At 43.9% G+C, this 5,000-nt stretch overlaps 1 protein-coding gene across 1 annotated transcript in view; it reads right to left on the bottom strand.

Moving 5' to 3' along the window:
* LOC110510172 (dachshund homolog 2) overlaps nt 1–5,000 on the bottom strand; it is a gene marked incomplete at its 3' end in the record, with an annotated part of 232,295 nt that overhangs the window by 12,874 nt on the left and 214,421 nt on the right. The gene's annotated exons all lie outside the window — the stretch shown is intronic.

The following is a 5,000-nucleotide window of genomic DNA, read 5'->3' as shown; positions in this document are numbered from 1 at the left end:
CACTGTGTTTCACTGGGTTGTCTGTCATTATGTAGACTGATAACCGCACAGTTCAGTCAGTCCACTTACCCAGTAGCACTTACATGTGTCATAACCCCCCCCCCCCCCCTCCTCCCCCAGTCATGATGAAGGACAACTCACAGGAGGGGTAGGAAGGGATATGGATCTCTTCCCTGCCAATTATCTATTTATTCCCAACAAGATGGCAGGTTTTGACAACAGGCACCCAGGGAGCCATAAAGCTCTGGGAACCAACTGTCTTCATGGTATTTATAATGCTCTCAGAGAAACACTCCAATCAAACAGGACTCTGGGAGTATTGGCAGGAGGAAGAGACTCTGCTCTGATCAACACACACACACACACACACACACACACACACACACACACACACACACACACACACACACACACACACACACACACACACACACACACACACCTGCTGCTGCTGGAGCCTTTACTGTTTTGGAACGAGAACTGGATAAACACTGTACTAGTGGGACATCAGAATGTCAGCAATGTCTGCTATTGCCAATTACCAATTAGGAAGAGATGTGAGTTGTATAAAGGAGACAATTTACAAATCTGGTGTTAGTAAAATACACTATATATTCAAAAGCACAGTACCAGTCAAAAGTTTGGACACACCTACTCATTCCAGGGTTTTTCTTTGTTTTTACTATTTTCTACATTGTAGAATAACACTGAAGACATCAAAACTCTGAAATAACACATATGGAATCACGTAGTAACCAAACAAGTGTTAAACAAATCAAAATATATTTAATATTTAAGTTTCTTCAAAGTAGCCACCCTTTACCTTGATGACAGCTTTGTACCCTCTTGGCATTCTCTCAACCAGCTTCATGAGGTAGTCTCACCTGGAATGTATTTCAATTAACAGGTGTGCCTTGTTAAAAGTCTTATTGCGTTTGAGCCAATCAGTTGTGTTGTGACAAGGTAGGGGTGGTATACAGAAGATAGCTCTATTCGGTAAAAGACCAAGTCCATATTATGGCAATAACAGCTCAAATAAGTAAAGAGAAACAACAGTCCATCATTACTTTAAGACATTACGTTTCTTCAAGTGCAGACACAAAAACCATCAAGCGCTATGATGAAACTTGCTTTCACGAGGACGGCCACAGGAAAGGAAGACATCTGCTGCAGAGGATAAGTTCATCAGAGTTTCCAGCCTCAGAAATTGCAGCCCAAATAAAAGCTTCACAGAGTTCAAGTAACAGAGCAGAGGTTCGAATCCAGGCTGTATCACAACCGGCCGTGATTGGGAGTCCATTGGTCGGCGCACAATTGGCACAGCGTCATCCAGGTTTGGCCAGTGTAGGCCGTCATTGTAAATATGAATTTGTTCTTAACTGACTTGCCTAGTTAAATAAAGGTTCAATTAAAAAATTAAATAAAAAACAGACAGAGCTTAACATCAACTGTTCAGAGGAAATTCATGGTTAAATTACTGCAAAGAAACCACTACTAAAGGACACCAATAAGAAGAAGAGGCTTACTGGGCCAAGAAACTCAAGCAATGGACATTAGACCAGTGGAAATCTGTCCTTTGGTCTGATGAGTCCAAATTTGAGATTTTTGGATCCAACCACCGTGTTTTTGTGAAATACAGAGTAGGTGAACGGATGATCTCCACATTTGTAGTTCCCACCATGAAGCATGGAGGAGGAGGTGTGATGGGGTGGGGGTGCTTTGCTGGTGACACTGATTTATTTTGAATTCAAGGCACACTTAACCAGCATGGCTACCACAGCCTTCTGCAGTGATACTCCATCCCATCTGGTTTGGGCTTAGTGGGACTATCATTTGTTTTTCAACAGGACAATGAACCAAAACACACCTCCAGTCTGTGTAAGGGCTATTTGAGCACCTTCTATCTACCAAAACCTACTATTGTGTACCTTAGTACCTTCTGTCTACCAAAACCTAATACTGTGTACCTTAGCACCTTCTGTCTACCAAAACCTACTATTGCCTTAGCACCTTCTGTCTACCAAAACCTACTATTGCCTTAGCACCTTCTGTCTACCAAAACCTACTATTGCCTTAGCACCTTCTGTCTACCAAAACCTACTATTGCCTTAGCACCTTCTGTCTACCAAAACCTACTATTGCCTTAGCACCTTCTGTCTACCAAAACCTACTATTGCCTTAGCACCTTCTGTCTACCAAAACCTACTATTGCCTTAGCACCTTCTGTCTACCAAAACCTACTATTGCCTTAGCACCTTCTGTCTACCAAAACCTACTATTGCCTTAGCACCTTCTGTCTACCAAAACCTACTATTGCCTTAGCACCTTCTGTCTACCAAAACCTACTATTGCCTTAGCACCTTCTGTCTACCAAAACCTACTATTGCCTTAGCACCTTCTGTCTACCAAAACCTACTATTGCCTTAGCACCTTCTGTCTACCAAAACCTACTATTGCCTTAGCACCTTCTGTCTACCAAAACCTACTATTGCCTTAGCACCTTCTGTCTACCAAAACCTACTATTGCCTTAGCACCTTCTGTCTACCAAAACCTACTATTGCCTTAGCACCTTCTGTCTACCAAAACCTACTATTGCCTTAGCACCTTCTGTCTACCAAAACCTACTATTGCCTTAGCACCTTCTGTCTACCAAAACCTACTATTGCCTTAGCACCTTCTGTCTACCAAAACCTACTATTGTGTACCTTAGCAGCGCTTCCCTTCCTCCTTTTCTTCTACCTTTGGGATGAATTGGAATGCTGACTGCGAGCCAGGCCTAATCGCCAAACATTAAGTGCCCGACCTCACTAATGCTCTTGTGGCTGAATGGAACGAATCCCCGCTGCAATGTTCCAACATCTAGTGGAAAGCCTTCCCAGAAGAGTGGAGGATGTTATAGCAGCAATGTTCCAACATCTAGTGGAATGCCTTCCCAGAAGAGTGGAGGCTGTTATAGCAGCAATGTTCCAGCATCTAGTGGAAAGCCTTCCCAGGAGAGTGGAGGCTGTTATAGCAGCAAAGGGCTACCAACTCCATATTAATGCCCATGATTTTGGAATGAGATGTTTGTTGAGCAGATGTCCACATACTTTTGGTCAGATAGTGTAAGTATGCCAAAATGATGCTGAAAGTGATTTATAATGCAGTTTAGTCTTCTATATTACATCTTATACATAAAAACATGTAAAAGACAGTTTTCAAGAAAGTGCCATGACAACTGTGTGACATGCCCCTTCTTTGGGTGTCCACTTCTGTGGGTGCAGCAACCTTAGAACCAGGTATGAGCTCTACCTCCTCCCACATCCCCATGTTGTCCCCCGGGGGTCTAACCTATTAATCTACTCCACTACTCCCATATAATCCCGAGGGCCACTTTCTCCCTGATTTTAAACAAGACAAGCCCGCTGAACGACAGGCTGGATGGAGAACGTTGAAAACGGCATGACAACGGAAGAACGACATACACACAAAGTGGAGGCGAACTTAATGAGCTTAACCAAGTCAAGAAGGAGCGGCCAATATTCATTATTTTCCAAAGATGAAAGCATGACAATAAAAGTGAAACTAAAGAACAGGGCCCGGGAAGTGTGCGTGGGGCTCCCTGGGGCTCCCTGGGGCTCCCTGTATTCTATTTTAACTGCCATACATGACAGTTTGGGCTCCAGAGTGGTGCAGTGATCTAAGGCATCACTACAGACCCAGGTTCAATCCTGGACTGTATCACAACAGGACGTTATCGGGAGTCCCATAGGGAGGCGCACCATTAGCCCAGCTCGTCTGGGTTAGGGGAGGGTTTGGCCGGGGGGGATTTATAACTAGGCCGTCATTGTAAATAGGAATTTGTTCTTAACTGACTTGCCTAGTTAAATAAAGGTTAAATAGAATATAAACATGAAAGTCGACGTATACTAAATTGCTAAAGCACTAAAGACAGAGAATTGAAGGAATGTAAATGAACGCCGAGTGCCGTCTGTGAGCTGCAGTCTGTGAGCTGCAGTCTGTGAGCTGCCGTCTGTGAGCTGACGTCTGTGAGCTGCAGTCTGTGAGCTGCCGTCTGTGAGCTGCCGTCTGTGAGCTGTCGTCTGTGAGCTGCCGTCTGTGAGCTGCAGTCTGTGAGCTGCAGTCTGTGAGCTGCCGTCTGTGAGCTGCCGTCTGTGAGCTGCAATCTGGCCCATAAAGCTGCCACTGCTTTGATCTCTCCCCTGAAGGTAGCTAGGTAGTGTTCTGCTAGGTAAGGACTGCTGTGTCTAACATCACAGAGCATATACACTGACTATACAAAACATTTTCTTTCCATGACATAGACTGACCAGGTGAAAGCTAAGATCCTTATTGATGTCACTTGTTAAATCCACTTCAAATTAGTGTAGATGAAGGGGAGGAGATAGGTTAAATAAGGATTTATACGCCTTGGGACAATGGAGACATGGAGTGTGTATGTGTGCCATTCAGAGGGTGAATGGGAAAGACAAAAGTATGGTAGTAGGTGCCAGACGGACCGGCTTGTGTCAAAAACTGCAACGCTGCTGGGTTTTTCATGATCAACAGTTTCCTGTGTGTATCAAGAATGGTCCAACACCCAAAGGACATCCAGCCAACTTGACACAACTGTTGGAAACATTGGAGTCAACATGGGCCAGCATCCCTGTGGAACGCTTTAGAGTCCATGCCCCCAACGAATTGAAGCTGTTCTGACGGCAAAATATGGGATGGAACTCAATATTAGGAAGGTGTTCCTATTGTTTGGTATATTACGTGTGTCCATTACATTAATGGAAAAATATTGATTTTAGGAAAGGTTCAGACGAATTCACAGAACTCACGTAAGAATTCACAAAACCTGTGTCTGGTGAGGAAAAAGGGGGAATGGGAGGTAAATCCATAGCTAAACACATTCAAAGGGATGAGAGGCTCTGCATGTTTTCTTGCTTAATGCTCCGACCTCTTCAGATAATGAATATTTTTAGATCAAATGAACCTTAATGAGGTATCTCTTCCC

The sequence above is a fragment of the Oncorhynchus mykiss genome, chromosome 29, assembly GCF_057628025.1.
Source record: "Oncorhynchus mykiss isolate SJ-2025 chromosome 29, ASM5762802v1, whole genome shotgun sequence".
Lineage (NCBI taxonomy): Eukaryota > Metazoa > Chordata > Actinopteri > Salmoniformes > Salmonidae > Oncorhynchus > Oncorhynchus mykiss.
Note: the sequence above shows the minus strand (reverse complement) of the source record. Positions and strands in the feature narration are given on the sequence as shown.